Consider the following 26,034-nt stretch of genomic DNA (forward strand, 5'->3'; position numbering starts at 1 on the left):
GGGATCGTTCTATTCCGGGGATTGAGGGTACATCTGTCATTGTCAAAAAAAACAAATAAAGAATTAAAATAATAAAGTAAAAAGTATTATGTACAAAAATAAAATAAAGAATAAAAATATATACAAGTTAATATAAAAAGGGGGGTTTTGAGATTATAGAATTGGAATTAAAATTAAATGAAATAAAGAAAGTGTAAAAACACATATACAAGGGTGGAACACAAGAAACAAAGATCAAAACTACAATCATATGAATGAAATCCAATTACAATTCCTATAGTTGATTATCTATGTCATGAGAAATAAGTTGACCATGTGAAACATTCGAAGCAAATGATTTCCCATATTTTACTTTCCTTGAATATTTAATCTAAGTGAAAGCACCTAAATTAAACCTATTGAACATGCAATCATAGTCTAGAAAGCTAGCTAATCAAGAACACATTCAATGCATGAAGAACAAAGAAAGGATGTCAACCAAAGTGCACAACCTAGTATGAAAAAGTCCATCTATTTGCAATCCTCCTTAATTGATTTCGACTTTTGTCCAAAGCCTTTACTACTTAAATCTAGCACCAATTACATGCATATATCCTAAGTTGGCCATCAAAGAACACATACATATAAAAGTTTTCCATAATCCAAAATCAATTAAGCAATCTCACATAAGCAACATAAAAATCAACATAAAGAAATCACAATTTTTATTCAAACATAGAAATTGGGCTTAAACTTTGCCCTTAATGTTATTGTTAACTAGAAACAAATTCCTACGAAATTAAATAAGGAAAAAGAATGAATTACACCGTGAGTTGGAGATGGAGATGGAGATGGAGTGCTTGAAACGTTGAAATCTTGAATCTTGGAAGCAAGCCTTCAAGGTGGACGATGGAGGATATGATATTCCCGGCTCCTTCTTCTTCTTCTTCTTCTTACTTGAAAACGCAGAATTTTGCAACTAGAGAATGGAGAGAAAAATGGAATGGAAATGGAGAGACAAAGAAGATGAAATGGATGAAGGAATGTGTTTAGAGTGAGAGGAGAAGGTGTTTATATAGGGAAGAAAAAGAAGAGTGAAATGATAAATGGAAGAAAAATAATGAAAGTGGTTTGTAAAATATGGAAAAGATGGAGTAATGATGAAATGAAAGCAAGGCATGAAGGTGTAGAAGTATGGAAGTGATGATGATCTATTGGAGCAGAAAAATATATCCAAGGAAAAAGAGAAAAGCATCTAGCTTTCTTCATGTGGGTAGGAAACATGAACATGTGGTGTTGAGCTGTTTTTAGATCAGTTTCTGCCCCTTTATTCCTTCAATTATTTCTCCAACAAGCATTCCCAATTTCACTATGACCTCTTCATAAAAAATGTTCCATTATGAGTGTAGATCACCCTGGTAAAATTTCATATTTTTATTCCATGTGGTTGGGCCGAAAATGCTGCTGGACCTCTTACAGGTCCAGTTTTCCAGTTTTGCTTCTGCAGGAAATTGGGCTGACTGTTTGAAGGCCTTCCGCTCAATTCTAGCTCTGGCACTCTTCATAAGAAACGATCCTTAGGATGTCTAGAATGGATCTGGAAAGTTTCAGCTCATTTGAAGTTCATTTGGTCCGGCGGCCGCTCCTTCTTCCTTGCTTGGCTTGGTTTTTCCTAGCCGGAGTAGGAAAATGTGTAAAATTGACATCTTAGTACATTTCCATTTTTCTCCACCATTTATAGGTAAGTGTGGACCTAATGCTCATTTCACCATCATTTACTCCAATGTACCTAAGAAAATAGAAATTGAGTTAAAAATCGATTCGTTAAGGAATTAACTAAGCAAAATGTGAGGAATTAACTATTAAAATACCACTTTAAAATGCTCCTATCAAATTCCCCCACACTTAGCTTTTGCTAGTCCCTTAGCAAAATCAAAAACTAACAAACCAAAAAGACTATGACACAAAACAAAGAAACCAACGAAAAAAAAACGACTAAGTATGGAAACAAAAACACAAAGACTCAAAGAAACCAAAAACGTAAAACACAAAGCAAAACACAAAGAAAAAAAAAAAAACGTCACACATAAAAGAGTAAATTCAAAGACAAAGACCAAGATGTTGACATCACAAAGACCTCTATTGCCCTTTAACATATTGTCTCAGAAATCTCTTACTTTCACAACACCAAGATTAGCACTCAACCAAGAATCAATGTTAAGCATTCGAGAGTTAATTAAAACATATGATCCACACATACACAAGTAGGACTTGGTTGTAATAATGGTGATTGGGGTTTAGCTTAGCATGCTTCAGACAAGTATGATTCATATCCTCACAAGGTATATCCACTTTTTCTTCTCTCAGATCAAGGCAATGCTTAAAAGCTTATAATCACTCATTTATATGTGAGAGAACATATTTTAAGGCAGTCAAATATCTCACATATATAAGAAACGAAAAGCACTTTGTGAATATATTTTTTTTTTTTTTCAAAAGATCTCATGAAGGATATCAACTACTTGCACGAATGGACCCAAGCCATAGGTTCAACTCTTGTAACTCATCTCCACATCAAAGGCTGTCCCATCTTAAGGATCAAGAAGGTCCTCTCAAAGGTTGTAATGGGGCTAAGGCTCAAGGTTTAAAGAAATGAAAGGTAAGGATTATCAAAGTGTCCTAAAAACCTAGTAGAGCTCATATGAATGTAGAGATCTCGAAATATTTCACCAAGACATTGCAAAAACGTCACTTCCCCATAGAGGTAATATAAGAGGGCCAAATGTCTTCATGTTGGGCCCAATCTTCAATATAAACTTCCCTTGAACTCTAGTGAAATGGACAAAGGCCAAATTTTTCTGTAGTGGGCCTTCAATTCAAAGCAAACTCCAAAATCACTAAGTATGGGGGATGAAAGTCCATAAACATATATATATATTTTTTTTCTTTTTCTTTTTAGCCGTACACAATTTTTCTCTTTTCTTTTCATTTTTCACGGCTTCAACATATCTTTTTCTTTATGGACAAGTCTATCCCCACACTTGAACTTTCACCTCTTCTCAATCTTCATCCTTAGCACCAAACCCATGTAGTATGTCTCAAAAGATAGCTCCACTAAGTCCTTAGAACAAAGGGTAGGGTTGTAACTATACTAAGCTTCATGGTTAAGGATTTTAAGGGTGATGAACGAAAAGGCTCAAAGTAGGCTCAAAGGGGCTTATCTAGGGGGGTCCCACGACGGGCACAAATGGGGACACAAGTTTATTTGGCAATGGTGGTAATTCCTAGAGAACCTCTATCCCTTCCAGAATCAGGGCCATGTATTGATATCACGTCTCAACAAGCACAAGAGCGAATTCTAGCATTCTCTAGTCAATTAAACTTAATCTATGGCAAGCAGTCAATCAAGATGAAAGAATAATGAGATCATCAAAACATCGCCAAGAAATTAAGAATATATTTTTCATTTCACTCCAAGAAAAAGGGACATGGTTCAATTATCTCACATAGATTTTATGAATCACAACTCATCTTAACATGCTCATATTCTGTACCAAGGTCATGCAATCCATATCCACTACAAGTGCATACATTTTTCATATATCTCAATTAACCAAAGAATACCATGTTAAAATCATCTCAATGTTGTGATCCTCTTTTAGTCATGATTTCAGAGATATAGAATCATCCCAGACAGTTGAAAGGCATCCTAAGACTCAAAACAAAAACAAAAGCAACGAAAATTTTTTATTTTTCTGACATTTTTCGATTTTTTTTTTTTTTTTTTTTCTTTTTATGACAAAAACTAACTACAAGCATTAATCCTTCCCCCCACACTTAAATCATACATTGTCCTCAATGTTAAACAAGTTAGAGCATGCAATGAACAATTATCATGTGAATGGAATGATTAACTCAAGAAAGCCTAAAAACAAAAACTAAAGACGCAAATAACAAAGATACAATCAGAAAATAGTAATAGAGGAGATAGAGTTTAAGAGAGCAAATCTGCGTTGATGGCTCCTCCACAGCTACGGTTGAAATGGGTTGCCTCCCATGCAGCGCTTAATGTTTAAAGTCTTTCAGCCTAGACTTGTACCTCCATTTACTCCTTTGGAGGAGCGGTATGCGGGCGAGTGGCAGCCTTCTTGCTGGTTTCAGCCTTCGGAGGAGGGTTCTGATGGAGTGACATAAATAAAAAAAAACGGGGGAGGCAAGGTTCGAAACCTTAACTTGCTGCACGAAACCTTTGTCCCCAACCACTGGAGCACAAGCTGTGCTTAATATAATGTGTACAAATTTTATACTTATTATGTCATAAACGAACATAATAAAAATAAACGAGAGGCGAGGTTCGAACCTCAGACCTCTTGTACACGAACTTTACACTCAACCACTCGAGCACGGCTGCTCACGTTATTATCCATACCAATCCTTTTATTTAAACCAACTGTTTCAACAATTCGGCACAAAACATCCAAGACTGTTGCAGAAACCCAGCCCAACGTATCCAAAACTGTTACAGAAATCCGGCCCAACTCATCCAAAACTGTTTCTGAAACTCGGCCCATCAGGCCTCCACCCACAGCTACAGTGATGCCTTGATCCGAGACAGGCCCAAGTACGGCCCACTTGTGTCACGGCTTATCCCTTCCGTGATTTACGGCAGTCAAATCTGCTTTCGGCTACAGCTGTCTGCCACAGCGCCTCGAGATTCCCTCGGTCCCCTTACACGCTCTCCACGCGCCAACAACTTTTCCGGGTTTCAGGGCGACTTTAATCCAACGCGTAGAATGAATCACAGGAATCGTCCATCCAACGGTGGAGATCTGCTCACCTCGCTCTATAAATAGGTGCATTCTGAGGGCGCAACTGTTCACTCCAAAGGAACGAAAATCTCTCCTGAGTTCCAGCCCCTCTCTCCCAACTCTTCAGCTTTTCCTCTTCTTTCAAAACTCAAAATATTTCTTCTTCGATTCAATCCTTCTCTTCTGATCTTCTCTCCCATCTAGTTGATTCAATCTCATCTTTCCTCTGAACTTTCAGATCTCCAACACACCATCATCATCCTTAATCCCTTTAACAACAACTCCTTCAAACACTTGACAACTTTACTCTTCGATCTTCACATCCCCTCAACCCATCACCATGGAACCACGAACTCTGCAACTGATGGAGCTACAAACCCAGCAACAAATCGAGGATGGAGGAAACAACCAAGCAGCCGGGAGTAGTGCCAACACAGATTTCTGGCGAAGCCGTGCCAGGTGGGTTCCTACTCCAGATCAAATAAGGATCCTCAAGGATCTTTACTACGACAAGGGAGTTAAGCGCCCAACCACAGAGCATATTCACGAGATCTGTCTCCAGCTGAACCAGTATGGACATGTTGAGGGCAAGAACATTTATTTTTGGTTCCAGAATGTCAGGGCTCGAGAGAAGCAGATGAAGAGGTGCAATCAGGCTGCTCAAGTGCCCATGGGAACTAGTTCTCCTGGTACTGGTGGATCCATTGATCTCAATTTTGGGCCAGCTGGTTCTACTGGTGCTGGTGGATCCATCGACATCAATTTTGGGCCAGCTGGTGGATCCATTGACATCAATTTTGGGTCCACTAGTTCTACTGATGATGGTAGATCCATTAATCTCAACTTTGGTTCCACTGATTCTACTGGTAATGAAGGATTTCTTGATTTAAATTTTGTTTCATATTCTTCCTCACACTTCAACACTAATACCAGTACAACTCTTTTGGCACAACAGGAGGACAAACATCCCTGCAACAACGAGGAGGAGATCACCAGGAGATTGAAACCCTTCCATTGTTCCCCATGCATGGTGAGGACATCTTGGGCATCATGAAGACTACTTCCGAGAGAGGTAGCGGTTATGGCGGTGGCTCTCACATTTCCCTTGAGCTCAGCCTCAACTCCTACAGAGATGCAGACATGGCTTAGTATAGAGTATTATTATTATTATTATTATTATTATTATTATTTTATTATTATTATTATTATTATTATTATTTTTTTTTTTTTTTTTTTTTTTTTTTTTTTTGTAAATAGCTGAAATTAATAAGACTGAATGAATGCATTTTTTTTTTTTTTTTTATTATTATTATTTTTTTTAAATTTTTTTTTTATTATTATTATTATTTTTTTGTAAAAAGCTGAATTTAATAAGACTGAATGAATGCATTTTATTTTATTTTTATTTTTTTTTTTTTTTTATTTTTTTTTATTATTATTAAAAAATATAGGACTCAAAAATATTTATAGGACACAAAATGAAAGACAAAAATATTTATAGGATTCAAAATGAAAGACAAAAATATAAATCCCTTCCCCCACACTTAAATATTGCATTATCCTCAATGTAATCAATTAAAAGCATGCAATGAAATAAGTAAGCATATAGGGATGGAATTTACGAAAATAACTACTAAAACAAAAAGAAAATGGAGGAGTAAAAGGGGAAGAGAAAGCAAATCTGATTATATTCTGAATTGGGTTGCCTCCCAAGCAGCGCTTGTATTTTACGTCTTGCAGCCAGACGGTACCTACATTAAATAAAGTTAGTAACTTAATATTAACAAAGAAATACAAAAAAAAAAAACAAGTAACTATGAATTACAAACTACAAGTATAATTAACAAGTATATTGTACATAAGACACAAGTTAAGTACACAAGTGAGTAAAAAAAAAAACATGAAAAATATTTACACAAATGTTTTTTTTTTTTTTTTTTTTTTACCTTAGTGCATCACAACATTTTGTTACATTTTCTTTTGTCATAAATATTATTGATATCAAATCTAATTCCAAGCGGTAAATCAAGTGGACATGCGGCCCAAGTATAGTCGCCTAGACACAAAGTCCCTCCTACATCCGTTGGGCAACCTTACTGAAATGGCCAGGTAGGGGAGGGTGAACACGAGAGGAAAAATCCATTTTGGCATGAGCTAGGCCCATTTGTAAGCACTTCTGGATTCAAAAACCCGTCATGAACGTTGTCCCCTTCCTAGACACCATCTCACATAGGATATTCTTACTAGGATGTAAAAGGTCCTAAGTGTGTTAGACAGTTCAATGAATGTTAATAAAGGCCGCCCTCAACCTTAAGGGACCTGAACTAGGTACCAATAAGGGGTTTAGGCCAATATTAATAAACACGACTTCACCTATTCCTTCTTTAATTTACAACTCACAATTAAACTCGTATTCAACAATAAAAAAAACAACCTAGTTAATTTAAACTAAGTATCAAACAGTTTATATACAACAATTATAAACAAAAACAAGTGATTTTTCAATCCCCGGCAACGGCGCCAAAAATTGATACGCTCAAAGCAAGCGCATAATTTAACCCTGAAAACATCGTTAGTAGTATAAGCAAATAGGGATCGTTCTATTCCGGGGATTGAGGGTACACCTGTCATTGTCAAAAAAAACAAATAAAGAATTAAAATAATAAAGTAAAAAGTATTATGTACAAAAATAAAATAAAGAATAAAAATATATACAAGTTAATATAAAAAGGGGGGTTTTGAGATTATAGAATTGGAATTAAAATTAAATGAAATAAAGAAAGTGTAAAAACACATATACAAGGGTGGAACACAAGAAACAAAGATCAAAACTACAATCATATGAATGAAATCCAATTACAATTCCTATAGTTGATTATCTATGTCATGAGAAATAAGTTGACCATGTGAAACATTCGAAGCAAATGATTTCCCATATTTTACTTTCCTTGAATATTTAATCTAAGTGAAAGCACCTAAATTAAACCTATTGAACATGCAATCATAGTCTAGAAAGCTAGCTAATCAAGAACACATTCAATGCATGAAGAACAAAGAAAGGATGTCAACCAAAGTGCACAACCTAGTATGAAAAAGTCCATCTATTTGCAATCCTCCTTAATTGATTTCGACTTTTGTCCAAAGCCTTTACTACTTAAATCTAGCACCAATTACATGCATATATCCTAAGTTGGCCATCAAAGAACACATACATATAAAAGTTTTCCATAATCCAAAATCAATTAAGCAATCTCACATAAGCAACATAAAAATCAACATAAAGAAATCACAATTTTTATTCAAACATAGAAATTGGGCTTAAACTTTGCCCTTAATGTTATTGTTAACTAGAAACAAATTCCTACGAAATTAAATAAGGAAAAAGAATGAATTACACCGTGAGTTGGAGATGGAGATGGAGATGGAGTGCTTGAAACGTTGAAATCTTGAATCTTGGAAGCAAGCCTTCAAGGTGGACGATGGAGGATATGATATTCCCGGCTCCTTCTTCTTCTTCTTCTTCTTACTTGAAAACGCAGAATTTTGCAACTAGAGAATGGAGAGAAAAATGGAATGGAAATGGAGAGACAAAGAAGATGAAATGGATGAAGGAATGTGTTTAGAGTGAGAGGAGAAGGTGTTTATATAGGGAAGAAAAAGAAGAGTGAAATGATAAATGGAAGAAAAATAATGAAAGTGGTTTGTAAAATATGGAAAAGATGGAGTAATGATGAAATGAAAGCAAGGCATGAAGGTGTAGAAGTATGGAAGTGATGATGATCTATTGGAGCAGAAAAATATATCCAAGGAAAAAGAGAAAAGCATCTAGCTTTCTTCATGTGGGTAGGAAACATGAACATGTGGTGTTGAGCTGTTTTTAGATCAGTTTCTGCCCCTTTATTCCTTCAATTATTTCTCCAACAAGCATTCCCAATTTCACTATGACCTCTTCATAAAAAATGTTCCATTATGAGTGTAGATCACCCTGGTAAAATTTCATATTTTTATTCCATGTGGTTGGGCCGAAAATGCTGCTGGACCTCTTACAGGTCCAGTTTTCCAGTTTTGCTTCTGCAGGAAATTGGGCTGACTGTTTGAAGGCCTTCCGCTCAATTCTAGCTCTGGCACTCTTCATAAGAAACGATCCTTAGGATGTCTAGAATGGATCTGGAAAGTTTCAGCTCATTTGAAGTTCATTTGGTCCGGCGGCCGCTCCTTCTTCCTTGCTTGGCTTGGTTTTTCCTAGCCGGAGTAGGAAAATGTGTAAAATTGACATCTTAGTACATTTCCATTTTTCTCCACCATTTATAGGTAAGTGTGGACCTAATGCTCATTTCACCATCATTTACTCCAATGTACCTAAGAAAATAGAAATTGAGTTAAAAATCGATTCGTTAAGGAATTAACTAAGCAAAATGTGAGGAATTAACTATTAAAATACCACTTTAAAATGCTCCTATCAACTATATGCAAGGTTTCTCGACACCATATTACAGACGAGGAAAGAATATCCCTTACCATCTTCCAGTTTGATCTGTACTTGCAAATCGTTCTCGTGTTCTTTTAATTTGATGTTTAAATCTTTGAGGATATATTCCTCTCTCTGCACAAAAAATATTAATTATGATTGGCATCGATTCATTTGCACTTGCACAGCGCTATTAACAATGATTATAATTAAAATAGATAGTTTTCAATCCCTATTTGCTAAGTCATTAAGGGGTCAATATTGATTTACCTCGAGAGCAGCTAGTTTAGAAATTTGAGCAGCATATTGAGCTTGCAATCGTACTTTCCTCTGTCTAAGCCCTAGACATAAAGAAAGAAAAAGCTTGGGTTCAGTTTATTAGAACCAATTTTTTTTTAAAAGGGCACTAGAGGGAAATTCTTTTTCATACAGGTAAGTTCCATAGCCAGTTCATTCCTTGAAGAAATTTGGCCAGCCATATTGCTATCTGCTGCTGAAAGAACTCAAAATACAATTATAAGCAGATAAATTCCATTAATTTTAGCAGCAACAATTAAAATTGGAAAAGAAAATTTCTTGCTTCTTGACTATCTTCATATAATACATAAATCGGTAGTTTCTCAATTCTCAGTTTCTCACTCCAAAAAGTACACATAGAAACAATACATTTCATATTTTCATCGCAGATTTTCCTAGCTTTTTTTGTTTTTGTTTTTTTTTTTTTGTAAAAACGACAATTTTTTTCCCATTCAATATTTGTGACCTTTATGATGCGATTATTCCGATTGACCAATAAGTCACAACTCACAGACTGAATTTTATAACTAATGTCACATGCAGTTTCGTTGCAACCAAATAATATATTTTATAGTATATATTCTTGTCATGAAAGTTTAATTACCAACGAAGTTACGAAGTCACAAACCCCCTCTGAATGACAGGTAAAATTTGCAAACTATATACTACTAACCAGAAGAAAATTCATCCATTGAGTTTACAATACTACAAGTATACAAACAGTCGCCGAATGATTTGACTTGATAGAAAAGATTCAAGGTCACAAAAACTAATATTCCAATTGCAACCTAAACCAAAGAGAAAATTATTCTGGAATAACAGATCATTTTATTTTATTTTGGTTTAATTAGAAGAACAGATTTGACTACTTACATGGTCACACACGATTAGGAGGTACGAGATTGGGGAACAAGATGAGTTTGAATTCACTACTGCTACGTCAATGCTATTTATCTCCGGTGCGGCACAATATGAGTTTGTAAATGAACACTGCGGACAGCCCTAGCTTGTATTTATACCTCGTTTAACACCTTACGTGGCACTCTCACATTAAAGTTCTATAACATTGTTTTCTTAAGATGTATATCAACCCAGATAGGTTCAAATATTCAATCCCACCTACCGTACATGGTGTATATCATGAGAGATTCTTATGTAGGACAAACGTACCACGTGCATGTTTGGTATGGTTGACCAATCAATGAATATGGAGGAGGGTATTTTGAGTATTTTAATAATTTCATAACAGACTTAAAATTTTCTAGATTTTGATTGGACAACCCTGGGGCCACGTGATACGTTTGCCCTATGTAAGAAACTAAGAATCTCTCGTATATCATAGGTCGAGAAAACAAGTATGATACATGGCATTTTCCAATTCAAATAGGTTTTAAATGGAATGAAAAATCCTACTCTTTTTTTTTTTTTTTGGGAAAACAAATATCTTTATTTGCCTTTGCAAGGTTAATTAATTCATTGGTTGGTTGGGTTTCCAATTTGCCCAAAAAAAAAAAATGAATTCATTAGTTGTTTGCCTATATTTTTTTTTTTTTTAAAGCGAGGTAAATGTTAGCTCTTTGTCTTTATGCGAACTTATTGGAATAAAGAAAGGGTTATAGAAAGCAAGTCAGACATACCCTGAACTTGCATTAGTTACAGAAGGACAGGAAACACATCTATAACAAACGACCTCGTACACAAAGATATATCTCGACCATAAAATCCAACAATGAAATAGGACAATACAGTTTGTGATTTGTTTGGGTTAAGACGATATAATATGTTGTGGTAACATTATATGCAAACAATATTGTGCAAATTCCGAAGTCATCTGACAATTTCATATCAGTAGACTTATTAGTTATTACTCACTAAGGCCCCGTTTGGTTGGCAGGAAATCATGATATGGACAATTTTCCATTTAAAGGTGTCATTTGGTTGTAATTAGAGATTAGAAAGGAAATAAAAAATGAGATCTGACTGGAAATTGACTCCCTCACAAAGCCTGAATAGAATTACGGAATTACCTAGTCAAGGGTGATATTCTAATTCCATTTCCCACTGTCAAAGGCAAAATTACCTAAATTATCCCTCTAAAAATTTATATTCCCCAGCCAATATTCCTTATAAGTTAATGTCATATTTGTACTTTAATTAATAAAAGGGTATAAATGAAAATTACAATTTTATAATAGGAATGGAAAATTAATTCCAGAATTTAATTTCCAGTAATGTTACAAACACTTACATGGAAATACCAAAACCTATTTCATTCCATATCAGTCTGAAAAGGAAAATAAATCATTTTCCTATTTTGACATTTCTACCAGCCAAACGGGGCCTAATTGTTAGTGATACTCAAAAGTACCTGGAATCAAGTATTCAAATTTTGATTACAGAAATTTCAGAGAAAGTTTTGATTTCTGTGAAAATTTTAGTTCCAAGTAAATATATCACATTAACTATATTTATAAAATGGTTATTATCACCAATGGTACCTATGGATGGTACTTGAACTGCAATTTTGATCACAACCAGTATCTGAACTTTTCGATTTCATTTTAAATAGAACATATCACTAACTTCAGTTAAAAACTGACATGTGCAAAGCACATGACCTATATTCAATAGTAGTTTGACGAAAATACCCATTTATATAATTTTATTTATTAAAAAAAAGCTTAAATAATATTTTATTCAATTAATATGTTAATAAAAATATAAGTTCAATTAAAAATAGAAATTAAAATTATCTCTACCCACTTATGAAAAAAAAATTAAAAAAAAATCTCATCATAACTTAATTTAATTTATTTTATAGATACAGATAAAACATGTCAAATAAAGCTATAAAACATTTAAAATCAAAAGATTATCAAAGCTTTTGTAATTCTTTTTTTTATTCTGTCAATTATATTTTTAATTGAACGTGAAAGTTTTTCTTTTTGATAGTCTCATTTTTTATAGCCACAATATAAGTGAAAAAAAAGTGACATTACAAAAAAGAAGAAGGTAATTTTACAAATTTATCCATAGAAAATGAGTCACATGCTAGGCACATGTCAGTTTTTAACTAAAGATTAACGGAAGTTAGTAATAGGTACCATTTAAAATGAAATTGAAAAGTTCAAGTACTAGTTGTGATCAAAATTGAAGTTCAAGTACCATTGATAAGATGGAGGATAAGTTCAGGTACCATTTGTAATAATAACGCTTTATAAAATCACATATTTGAATGAAAGTTTTACATAGACTAAACTAACTTATAATAAATCTATTTACAATGCGGCCTCTCTAAGATTGTACATTTAAATATTTAATATGGATGAGTAATTAATGGGGCGCTAAACTATATTTTCATCATTATCTAATTATAAATATGTAGTAAAATTGATAATTAAATGTTTTTTTTTTTTTATGGACGGAACTTAGTGGGCCATCACACATGGTTTCACTAATAATTAGAAAAATACAATAGGGCGACGTTATACCAAAACCCTCTCGTTCGGATGCATTCAGGCATCGCCTCACCATAGTTGTGATGCTGCCGGACGGGCAACGATTGGGCTTATGGGATTGCTCTCCTTGAGTTTTTTAACAATAGTGGTTTAGGCCTATTCAGATCGAGGCAGCTCTATGGTATGTCGTATGCGCTGTTTTCAGGAAAGGCATGGGTGGCGACGATTGAATTTTGCATCCAGGCTACTGTGGCTATGCGGAAACCTTTGTTGAGGCGGCATGGAAGCTGAGACTTGTTCCTATTTCGTTGCTTGGTAGTCCTCGTCCTCTGGGTGGTGGTGCTCGATGGAGGTTTTGTTTTCTTGAAGCTGGATGGTGGTGACATTTTCGGCGGGTTGTGGCAGGACATCTTATGGAGTTATGAGTGTGCGACGTGGAGGCAGGCTGTGAAGATATGGATGGGATTGGGCCTATCTGTTAGGCCTTGGGTTGGGCTATTCTTTAGTGCTCCTATTTATTATTTTTTTACTTTCTTACTATTTTCTATTGTTTTTAGGTAGCTAGGCACTCTTTTGTGCAACTATGAGTTTTACCTTTAGGCCTGCTTATTTACTATGCTATTTCATAGTGTGTAGGCTTGCTTTAAATAAGTGAGCATGACTTGTCAAATGAATGGTCTTATCCTATGTATCACTGTGGTGGTTTTTCACTACAACTTCTTATCTATCTGTAGATGGTAGCGGAATGATATGTAACGGTCATTCTGGCCTTATCTTCATATTATGAAAATCTCTATAATGCTTTTTACTCAAAAAAAAAAAAAAAGTACAACAAAAATCAATATAAAAATATACATTCTAGTGGGAGTCTAGCTTTAATAAATTGACATGAGAAGTTTCAACTTCTACATCAAGCATCTTTCAGCTTTGTCTATTTAAAAGGTTTAAAAAACTCTTTAGAGAGGATGTGGGCTGAGCTAGGTTTTCTTGGCGGCGGCACGGCAAACTTGGCTGGTGGAGGTGCTTTGCTTCCTCTCCCTGGCTTTTTATTAGGCGATGACATCATTCGATGGCGTGGTCCTCAATCGTGGGGAATGGTTTTCCTTTTTCTTTTCTCTGTGATGTTCTGTGGTGGCATTGACATTGTCTTATCGCCGGCTGTGAGGGAACAAGTGGAGGGAGTGGTTTCTGCTCCTAACTTCAGGATGTCATTTGATCGGATTGTGGAGGCAATAGGTGGAGGCTAGGCGATCGCTATCAGGGTTAGGGATCAAGAGATCCTGGTTGGGGTGTGAGCGAGATCGAGGTCAGAGATCAGGCTGCTGTTGATGGCGCGATCTTTGCGGTGGTGGGATTTGATGGTGATGGAGGTCACATCAAAGACGACAGTGAAGGCGTCTTTGTTGGTAGTGGCTGAAAGCCTTTTCGCCTCAGCCCACCAGGCTGGATAGATGGGGGTGGTGACTTGGTTGCTGGTGGACGAGAGGTTGGTGGCGGCAATTTCGTGGGTGTCCTCAGCAATCTCAATTGGACCTGGGTCTGGGTTTCAAACCTTAGGGTTTTGGACCTTGGGCTAGGCTTTAGTTTGTTCGGGTCCTTTTTTGGACATGATTTCTATTCTTTTCTTTTAATTTCTGATATCTCATTGATTTCTTTCCTTTTGGGAAAGGAGTCAGTGAGTTCTCAGCTTTGAGATATGCTGCAAAAGATTTTCACTTCACCTATACCCTTTTGATTACTCATGGGTGTTGTTGAATAGTTTTTGGATACACTTCATTGTTCCGTAAAAAGGTTGAATTGTTTAGATAATGGTTTTTTTGTCAGCCCCACGTAGGTAGGTCTTTATGTATAATTCCGTTGACATGATTCTAAAAAAAAAAAAAAAATCTAGTGCGAGGCTGGGCCATCCCTCCTCTCACTCTCACCTCGATATCTCTCTCCCCCCCCCCCCCCCCCCCCCAAATTGTCCTCAAATTGAGAGCTCATTCAGATCGACGAAGAAGATGGAATCCAGCCTGAACTCTGGGTTAGAGTTTAGTGGCTTGCTGTTGGAGGTGGGTGGAGGCGGTGAGGATCTGCGTGGAGTCCACGTGGATGCTGTAGAGGTCATGGACTACGCTTTGTAGTAGGGCTTTAGGCCTACGTCGAGTTCGACCTCAGCGGTTCGCGACTCCGGCTTCATGAACTTGACAGTGATTTCCAGCACCATTTTTACACACACACACTCTTTCTCTCTCTCTCTCAAAAGCGTTGTGAAACGAAATCGGTATCACAGTTGCTGTGCATTTTCTAGGTGCTTAGATCAATTTTTTTTTTGGATCAAATATTGCAGGTTTGGTTATATATCCATATTTGTTATACAAGTCAAAAGAGTAATCAAGTAGTAGTACAACACATCAACAATCCGCAGGCTTCTCTCGACTTCTCTCTAAACCCTAAAGGTCGGCTTTTTCCGACTGCGAGTTTCATGCTCGTCCGGTGGCACCCGGGCGTTGAGGCTGGCCTCCGGGCTGTGCTGACATCTTGGGATCTGCTGCTGGACGGGTATTCTATTGGCTGTGGGTCTCCGTCGAAGGGGTGCTGCGCTGGGTTTGGCGGCTGGTATCGACTGGGCTAGGGTGAGCTGGTGGTCGTGCAACCAGGGAGGGAGATCGATCCCTGATGCGGGGTTTTGGATCGACGGCGCCACGGGTTTTCTTGTCGGTGGTGTGTGGTGCTAAGATCTGTGATCGGGATTTGGTTGTTCTCTAGGCTGGCGTCGGTCGTGGCGGCGAGGCCGTGGTGGTTTGGGTCGTGCACGGGAGAGATTGTGGCGGCGCGAATCAAGGTGACTCGGGTCGTGGTGGCAGACGGTACGGAGCTCTGCCTGACTGTGTCGTACGGCAGGGATGAGATGGACAGGTGGATTAGGCCGGATCAGCTTGTTGGGTCCTGCGTGGATTTCCTTTGCCGACTGCCATATTTGGGTTTTTAGTTTTAGGCTGGGGTTTTTTGGCCCTAGTCGATCCATTATTTATGTTTTAGCATTGTCTTTTACAATAATGTCCTTTTAGGAAGCTAATGCACGTTATGTGCACTCTATGTACCTAAACCCTAAAGAGTAATTGAGTAGTAGAAAATTTATTACCCCCCAATAAAAGGTTTTGAATTGATGATCTCCCCATCTCTTTCCTTAATCAAAATTTAAATTTGTTTAATTTTAGGGAGATTAGTTCCCCCCCCCCCCCCCCCCCCAAACCCAAAAATGTATTAGTTTTATTGCCCCCCAATAAAAAGTTTTGAATTGATATAATCTCATCTTTTTCCTTAATCAAAGTTTTATTTATCTAAGTTTAGGGAGATTAGTCCCTCTTCCTTCCAATAAATTTTTATTACCCCCTCCAATAAACTTTTATTTCCCCCCAATAAAAGTTTATTTTATTGGGAGGCAATAAAAGTATCTTGTGACTTATGAGATATCCGACGACCTCTTTGGGGACCTCTGACGAGGTTTTCAGAGAAGTTCGGCAGCCGACGACTGGTGATCTGAGTCTGTCGCAAATGGGTGAGAGCAAAATAAACTCAAAAATAAATTTTTTTTTTTTAACTTAATTGGGTATTAGAGAACAACTTATAAGAGTTAGATGGTTCTAGTTAGACCTCCAAATTTGATATTTGGGCCTCTGATACTTATTAAACCTCCAATTCACTTTTTTGAATATTTAAAAAGCTAAGTACACCTCCTTAATTTTATCAAAACACTGTTGAATAATTAAATCTATATCTTCAACAATTTGTTGTTTGTTAAAGGAAAAACATATTATGTGTCTTCGTCAAAGCGACTGACAGAGAGGGAATCAAGGAATCAGTGATTACCATCAATCAACACGATTACAGATCAATCAGCATTTAATGTCATCATTGTAATTGATATTTCTGTTGTAATTCACTAATTCTCTCCCTATATAAAGGGACTATGAAACGAAATGAGTAAACCAATTCCAATTCTCAATTTACTTTTACACGTTATCAGCACGCTCAGAGCGAATAGCCAAGAGAAAAAAACCCAAGCTTAAAAAAAAAAAAAAAATTCTCGGCCGCGAACCTAGCTGCAACCCACGAAGCCTCACCTAGCGCCTGCGCCGCCCACACCAGCCAAATTCACCAGACTAGCAAGCCCACACGTGCCTGCTGGGTGCCTTCTTCCCCTCATCTCCATCTCAGTTCCGCTTCCAGAACCTATCTGGGTCATCCACTCGGTTCGACTGCGTCGTCGTAGCCTCACCCGATCCAAGCACCGCCGAGCCGACTCCAGTCGCTCCCCTGCAGCACATCTCCGACGCAGCCCGGTCCCAGCCCCTGCCCTGGGCCTGCTGCATAGATCCCACCACCGCCGCCAGACGTCCAGATCGATCTTCCGGCCGCACATCGTCCGATCCAGCCTCGGCCTGCTTGCCCAACAGCAGCAACCCTGCAAGAAAAAAGGACAGAGAGAAAAGAAAGAACCAAAAAAAAAGAAGAAGAACAAAAGAAAAAAAAAGACCCAACCCAAAGTAAAGAGCCGGTCCAAAAAAGAAAAAAAGGAGGCCCTGCAACCCAGAAAGAAAAAAAAAAAAAAAAAAAGAAACAGGCCCTCCCGGCCCAAAGAAAAAAAAAAAGCAAAGAAAAAAAATAGGCCCTGCGGCCCAGAAAAGGAAAAAAGAAAGAAAGAGAAAACGCAGGCTAAGAAAAAGAAAAGAAAAGAAAAAAGAACAAGGCCCACTGCTGAAAAAAAGAGGAAGCGGCCCAGTTTTTCGCAAGCAAAAAAACATCGCTATGCACGCCTGCATCAACACGCGCGTGCACTAGGATTGTTTTATTTTCTCGAAATCAAGTATGTTTTCTTTATTTCATTTTTTTAACCAAGCATATGAATTTTATTTATCTTTTCTATTTTTAAGCATGCTTTATACTTTATTGTTTATGCTTTTATTATATTTTGTTATTGAGCATGTTTAGTTAGATAATTTTGATCATTTGAAGCATGCCTTGTTATTTATGTTTTATATAATTATCTTTAAGCATGATTATATATTTTATTGTTTATGGTTTATTATGAAATTTTGAGCATGTTTTTATTTTATTTACGCTTATATAAATTATGCCTACGCATGCTTTGTATTATGCTATTGTTTACATTTTATTTTATGCATGATATATTCTTGCTATTATTATGTGTAACATATATTTTGGTGTATATTTGTGAATTTTGAGCATGCCATGTACTTTATTTTTATATATGCTATGTTTTATTTATTATTACATGTGTTATGGTTAATTTTAGAATGCAACACATAAATTCCGTTTTGCCATGATAATGAAAATTCATGCGCATTATCCATACACACTTACTGTGATAAAGCATTTTCACATAGCATCGAAAGAAAAAATGTGACCATTATGAATCTTGGTCTTGAAATCTAATTCACATTTTTAGAAAATAATTTACGTGGATGTCTTTATGACTGCGTAATTTATATCTTCTCTCTTGATTATGTAAATGGCTGATCCAACTCGACCTGAATTTGACATCTTGGACTCAAAAGGACTTGAGTACCATCGTTGGGTTTCTGATGTGGAAACTGCCTTTGTGGCAAAAGACTACACTGCCACCATTACCGACCCCAAAGATGATGAACCATCTAATAAGGTGAAAGCAAATGCCTTAATATTTCTGAGGCGACATATTGATCCTAGCCTACGCTGGGAGTACCTTCAGTTGAAGACACCCAAACAACTGTGGAATGCCCTTAAGGGACGTTTTGGAAACATTCATGACACTTTGCTCCCAGAACTGGCCGTTCAGTGGAATGGAATCCGCTTGCTTGACTATAACGGGGTCAATGACTTCAACAAGGACATGTTGCGCTTAAAGGCACGTCTCAATTTCTGTGGAAGGGAAATCATAGAAGATGATATGATCTACAAGACTCTTTCCACCTTTCCTACTTCAGCGCTTATACTAGCGAACCAATATAGGCTGGAGTATGACAACAAAAGAATCACAACCTTCAATAAGTTGATTAGCCTACTGCAAGTGGCTGAGAGGCATAATGAGGTTCTCTTGAATAACAATGTCAGGCCTACTGGGACAAAGAAAATTCCCGAGGCTAATTATGGAAAAATGAAAGGTGGAAAGAACTCAAATGCAAAGGGGTTTGGACGTGCTGATCCCTACCCACGTGGTAACAATGCACCACGTGGAAAGGGACTTGGGGGTCATGGAAACAACGTGCAAAAGGCACCTAAGAATCCTTCTGTAAAAAAGGAAAGAGTTGACAATGAACCATGCTATAGGTGTGGAGTCATTGGGCATTGGTACAAGAACTGCCAAGCAAGCAACAGAGTAGCAGCCAATTACAAGAGGTATAGAGAGTCTAAAGAACAAGAGGCTCACTATATGGAAGAAGGAGGTCATGACCTAGACGTCAACCTTACAATTGCAGACTTCAATGGCAACGAGGAACTTGCTTAGTTAATGGATGATCTCAATCTTTACTGATCTGCTTTATTCATTTTACTTTCCAAAAACAGTTGTGAAGGCATAATGCCTCATTTTTAATTGGACTAATTTCAGTTTACCCCCCTTAGGTTAGGGGTCGTCATCATGTTAGTCCCTCGAGTTTCAATTAATCAGTAACACCCTTTTACTCTCCAAATTCATCAGCCGTGTCCAATTTTTGGACTTCCGTCCAAATTGGCTGTTAAATCTGTTATGTTGCCCCCACTCAGGGGTAAAATGGTAATTTTGAGCTCCAAATTATAAAAAAAAAAATCTGATTTTTCCTCTTTTTTTTTCTTGTTTCTTCGTTTTTTTTTTTTTTTTTTTTTTTTTTTCTGTTTCTTCACTTATTATTATTATTATTATTATTATTTTTAAATTTTGTCTTCAACCTATACACCACAAGTTATAATAGGTATCCAATGACAACTTTGTAGTTCCACTCTAAATTAGCGTCAAAGGATGGCAAACCCTAGCCCTCCCCTAACGGCGATCTCTATAGCGCTGATCCTAGCGCTGCTCCTATGCGGCGATGAACACAGCGGCTCCTGCCAATCTCTCTCAAGACCTCTCAGTCTACCCTTACCTTTCAATGGTATCTTGAATTCAGCAAGGGTTGGACCGCCCCCCTGGGTTGGTTGCTTTCGATCTCAACGCCTCTGGTTGCAGCTGGCTTTCGTCTCTCCCGAATCTTGGCGGCGGCTGAAGAACCATGGCATGCTGAACTGGTGCCTCGAACCCGATCTCGAAGGAGGACAGGACGACGGTGATTTTGATATCGGGGCACCGAGTTTTGACTGGTTCGCATCAGAGACTATGATGAGGGCCGGTCGGGATGTGCTACCAATGTTTGACAGCGGGGTTGCGGTTGTCGGCGACTGGTTTCTAAGGGCTCGAAGGCACAATTGGATCTGGGTGTCCAGATCAGTGCGAGTCAGGTGAATGTGCAGTGTCTGGGCTCAAATCCGAGGTTCAATATCGGTAATTGCGACGAAGACGGCGGCGTGGCAGCCTTGGACTGTAGGGGTCGACTGCTGGATGGGTGACCGGCCGACGTCCACTCCGATGATGGCTTGGTGGCTGCTAGGTTTTGTCCTTGGTGGGCCATTGTTTGGGCCTAGTGCTTTGCAAATGGATTTTGGGCCGGGATTTTGTGGGTCCAAAGTAACCAAGGGGTTTCTATACCCATTCTTTAGTTAGTTTGTTAGCTAGCCTATTACTATGCATGACTAGTTCATAGTTGAATAGGCTTACTCAAATAAGTGAGCAAGACATGTCGAATGAGTAGACCTATCCTATGTACCACCGTGTTATCTTCACAACTCTCTGTCTGTCTATAGATGGCAGCGGGAGGGTATGTAATGGCTGCTCTGGCCTGACCTTATTTATTAATGAAATCTCTATGATGATGTTTATTCAAAAAAACAAGTTATAATAGGTTTATAAAAACAAAAAAAATACTCTAGGTGTTTCTTCGTTTTTTTTTTTTTTTTTTTAAATTTTGTCTTCAACCTATACACCACAAGTTATAATAGGTTTATAAAAACAAAAACAAAAAAATACTCTAGGTGGTTAAAAAGCCGCTCGCTGGTCTACGATATTTGTGATATATCTCCGATAAAGCGAAAAATTTTAGGATATATCTGTAAAATATATCTATAAAATATAATAGGTTTATAAAGTGAAGAATAATAGGATATATCCCCAATAAAGTGAAGAAATATTTGTAAAATATGATTAAAAAAATTAATACAGATATTTCTTCACTTTATTGGGGATATATCCTAAAATTCTTCGCTCGCTGGTCTACGATATTTGTGGTATATCTCCGATAAAGCGAAGAATTTTAGGATATATCCCCAATAAAGTGAAGAAATATCTGTATTTATTTTTTTAATCATATTTTATAGATATTTCTTCACTTTATTGGGGACATATCATAAAATTCTTCACTTTATAAACCTATTATATTTTACAGATATATCCTAAAATTCTTCGCTTTATCGGAGATATATCACAAATATCGTAGACCAGCGAGCGACTTTTTAACCACCTAGAGTATTTTTTTGTTTTTATAAACCTATTATAACTTGTGGTGTATAGGTTGAAGACAAAATTATAAAATAAATAAATAAATAAAAATAAGCGAAGAAACAGAAAAAAAAAAAAAAAAAAAAAAAAAGGAAATAACATTTTTTCTTTTATAATTTAGAGCTCAAAATTACCATTTTACCCCCTAAGTGGGGCCTACATAACAGATTTAACAGCCAATTTGGACGGAAGTCCAAAAATTGGACACGGCTGATCAATTTGGAGAGTACAAGGGTGTTACTGATTAAATTGAAACTAGAGGGACTACCATGATGACGACCCCTAACCTCAGGGGGTTAAACTGAAATTAGTCCTTTTTAATTAGACTACTACTTGGTCTTAAGGTTTATTTCAATAATGGTTTGATGAATTAGATTTATATACATGACCTTGATTTGATTATCGTTGGCTTATTAATAAATTTCGAATTTTATTCTGAAGCACTGAATTTATTCAAATTTATTTACTACACATATTTACATGGTTCGAAATAGCACTATAAAGATGTAAAGCAATACATCTAGAGAAAAATTATTAGAACGAAAAGATTATCATTCTACCTGAATAGAAATACTCTAAAGAATATGACATATGCTCTGTATGCACCAAGAGCTAATCAAACCTTGTTAAGTTTCAAAGATATTAGTGCCAATGGTTATCATGTAAAAACACATTGTGAGAATGGAACTGAATACCTTTATATTACCTCTAATGAATGTGGAAGGAAACGCATTTTAGAGAAACTTATGAGTCAATCTAGTGGACTGTATCTCACTACGATTCGGATCATTGAATCCTATGCTGTCACCAACAATGAAATGTGGGACACTGACTCATACAGGTTTTGGCATGACCGCCTAGGGCACCCCGGTCGTGACATGATGATCCGTATTTTAAAGAACTCACACGGACATCCCTTCTTTCGAGTGAAAAATAAAGTGGGAGAAAAATTCGCCACACTGCAAGGTGTCGGTCCTAGTACTGCTTCACTGCAGCCACTGCCTTCTGACGTACCAAAAACACTACCTCCCTCCCATTATGCCTCATTGACTAATCCAAAGGCACATCACTCGTTTTGAAAAGCCTGCTCTTTAGCAAAAACAGGATCGAGACCTTCCTATGCTAAAGACACAAAACAAAACATTCCATTCTTACAAAGGATACAAAGAGATATCTGTGGACCTATCCATCTAGAATGCGGACCATTCAAGTACTTTATGGTTCTGGTGGATGCTTCGACACGCTGGTCACATGTCGTTTTATTGTCCACAAGAAATGCTACGTTTGCAAAACTCCTAGCACAGATTATACGCTTAAGGGCTCACCACCCTGATCACCCTATCAAGACTATAAGGCTTGATAACGCTGGAGAGTTTACATCAAAAGCATTTGATGATTATTGCATGTATATTGGGATCGATGTAGAGCATCATGTACCCCATGTGCATACACAAAATGGTCTCGCAGAAGCCACCATCAAAAGGCTACAGATGGTGGCTAGGGCATTGGTTATGCGCACCAACCTACCTATTTCTGCATGGGGTTATGCAATATTGCACGCAGCTTTACTTATTCGTTTCAGACCCACTGCTAGCCAACCATTTTCTGCGTACCAGTTGGTAACTGGATATGAGCCTGACATTTCACACTTACGCATATATGGTTGCGCAGTATATGTGCCTATTGCCCCCACAACGCACCAAAATGGGTCCCTAGAGACGATTAAGTATTTATGTTGGATACGAATCCCCAACAATTATCCGCTATTTGGAACCCTTGACAGGCGATCTCTTTACCGCTAGATTTGCGGATTGTCACTTTGATGAGACAGTCTTCCCGTCATTAGGGGGAGATAGGAAAAAGGATTTTCCAATGGAACGACAAGAATTGTCGTGGTTTGTCCCCACTCTGTCTCATTTTGATCCCCGCACTTCACAATGTTAAAGTGAAGTGAAAAGAATAATCGATCTTCAGAACGTAGCAGATTTGATGCCTGATGCGTTTACTGATATCGCAAAAGTGACGAGATCACATATACCAGCTGCAAATGTGCCTGCAAGGTTAGAAGTCCCCAGCAAAGGGCACGGTACCGCAAACAGAGGCACTACAACCACACTTAATGGAGGTGTGGTTGAGGCCGTGGCTCCCCAAAGGAAGAGGGGGAGGCCACTTGGTTCGATTGACACTCACCCACGGAAGAAGAGGTTGAGTAAGGCACAAACCGATCCATTAATCATCAATGTAGAGAATCCCTCTCATGAGATTGTCTCTGATTATAGTTATGTCCATGAATCAATAAGGAGGACGCTCCGATGTTTGAAATGATTCCAGAGAACAAAGAAATCTCAAGGGATTATGAGAGTGCGTATGAATTGATAGAAAGATCTTCCATACACATTGATGATGTATTTGCATACACTGTTGCTCAAGAAATCATAGAGCACGATGATATCGAACCACGCTCTGTTGCAGAATGTCAACAAAGAGCAGATTGGCCTAAATGGAAAGAAGCAATCCAGGCAGAATATGATTCTCTGACAAAGAGACAGGTATTTGGTCCGGTAGTGCTAACCCCACCAAGTGTAAAGCCTGTAGGACATAAATCGGTCTTTGTCAGAAAGCGTAATGAGAAGAATGAAGTCCTGAGGTACAAGGCTCGCCTAGTGGCGCAAGGTTTCTCACAACGCCCTGGAATTGACTACGAGGAGACATACTCTCACATAATGGACGTTATAACGTTCCGCTACTTAGTTAGCTTAGTAGTTTCCGAAGGACTGGAAATGCAGCTCATGGATGTGGTTACGGCATATCTCTATGGGGATCTAGATTCAGAGATATATATGAAAGTGCCTGATGGCCTTACATTACCCAAGTCAAGTGACTCTAAACCACGGAGTGCGTTTGCAATTAGGTTGAAACGCTCACTTTACGGATTGAAACAATCTGGGTGGATGTGGTATACTCGTCTAAGTGACTACTTGATTGGGAAGGGATATAAGAACGATGAATTATGTCCCTGCGTATTCATAAAGAAAACAAGTTTCGGATTTGCAATTGTAGCAGTATATGTCGATGATATGAACATAATAGGTACTCTTGATGAAATAAGAGAAACCGCGGGCTACTTGAAATCCGAATTTGAGATGAAGGATCTTGGGAAAACTCGATTCTGTTTAGGCCTTGAACTAGAACACCGATTTTGTGGAATACTAATCCACCAGGCTGCGTATGTCCAAAAGTCAGGCGATTTAACATGGACAAAGTGCATCCTGCTAGCACTCCCATGATCGGTCGAAGTTTGGATGCAAGGAAAGATCCATTTCGCCCAAAGGAAGATGACGAAGAGGTGTTGGGAGCTGAAATTCCCTATCTAAGTGCAATAGGCGCATTATTGTACTTAGCCCAATGTACTCGACCAGACATTGCATTCTCAGTGAACTTGTTAGCTAGATTTAGCTCAGCGCCAACGCAGCGTCACTGGAATGGTATCAAGAACATTTTTCGATACCTAAAATGAACCATTGACTTGGGACTATTCTTTCCCTACAGAGAGACAAGAGGGACCGCAGATAGAACTGCAATCCATAAAGGAAATGTTGATGGCGAAAGCGCCACTCACTACACCGAAACGCCAAATGACATTTTGGTTGGTTTTGCTGATGTTGGGTACCTCTCTGACCCACATAAAGGTCGTTCCCAAACTGGTTATGTATTTACCATTGGGAACACGGCGATATCTTGGAGATCAACCAAGCAAACCCTTGTGGCTACCTCCTCGAACCACTCAGAGATCATTGCTCTACATGAGGCGGTTCGTGAGTGTGTATGGTTAAGAGCTATCATCACACATATTCGAGGGACTAATGGTTTGAGTTCTACCACTGAAGAGCCTACTTGCATTTATGAAGATAATGCAGCTTGCATCGAACAGATGAAGCTAGAATATATCAAGGGTGATAATACAAAACACATATCGCCAAAGTTTTCCTACAATCAGCAACAGGCCCTCCTCAAGATTCAAGTGAATCAAGTAAGGTCTGAGGAGAATGTGGCAGATTTGTTCTCCAAATCACTGCCTAAGGCCACATTTGAGAAACATGTGAAAAGCATAGGAATGCGAAGACTTTCCAAGCTCCCTTGATTAATGTAAAGATCAGGGGGAGGTGTATACGTCAGGGGGAGTCTAACACACACATGTCATACTCAAATGTAAAAGGTGCGTTGTGCTCTTTTCCTTCGACCAAGGTGTTGTGCTCTTTTCCTTCGACCAAGGTGTATTTTTTGTCCCACAGGGTTTTTATTGTTACTTGGCAAGGTTTTTAGAGAGGCAACAACTCATGCACCATTTCGTCTTTGACTTGGCACAAAGGGGAGTGTTAAAGGAAAAACATATTATGTGCCTTCGTCAAAGCG

At 37.8% G+C, this 26,034-nt stretch overlaps 1 long non-coding RNA gene across 1 annotated transcript; it reads right to left on the reverse strand.

The window, feature by feature from the left end:
* Positions 1 to 687: 687 nt before the first annotated feature.
* Positions 688 to 9,243, reverse strand: LOC133736442 (uncharacterized). The gene is made up of 2 exons (XR_009859566.1): positions 8,183 to 9,243; positions 688 to 6,538 (listed from the first exon to the last, which is right to left on the reverse strand). It is a non-coding gene; the product is annotated as an uncharacterized LOC133736442 (long non-coding RNA).
* Positions 9,244 to 26,034: the final 16,791 nt, after the last annotated feature.

The sequence above is a fragment of the Rosa rugosa genome, chromosome 3, assembly GCF_958449725.1.
Source record: "Rosa rugosa chromosome 3, drRosRugo1.1, whole genome shotgun sequence".
Lineage (NCBI taxonomy): Eukaryota > Viridiplantae > Streptophyta > Magnoliopsida > Rosales > Rosaceae > Rosa > Rosa rugosa.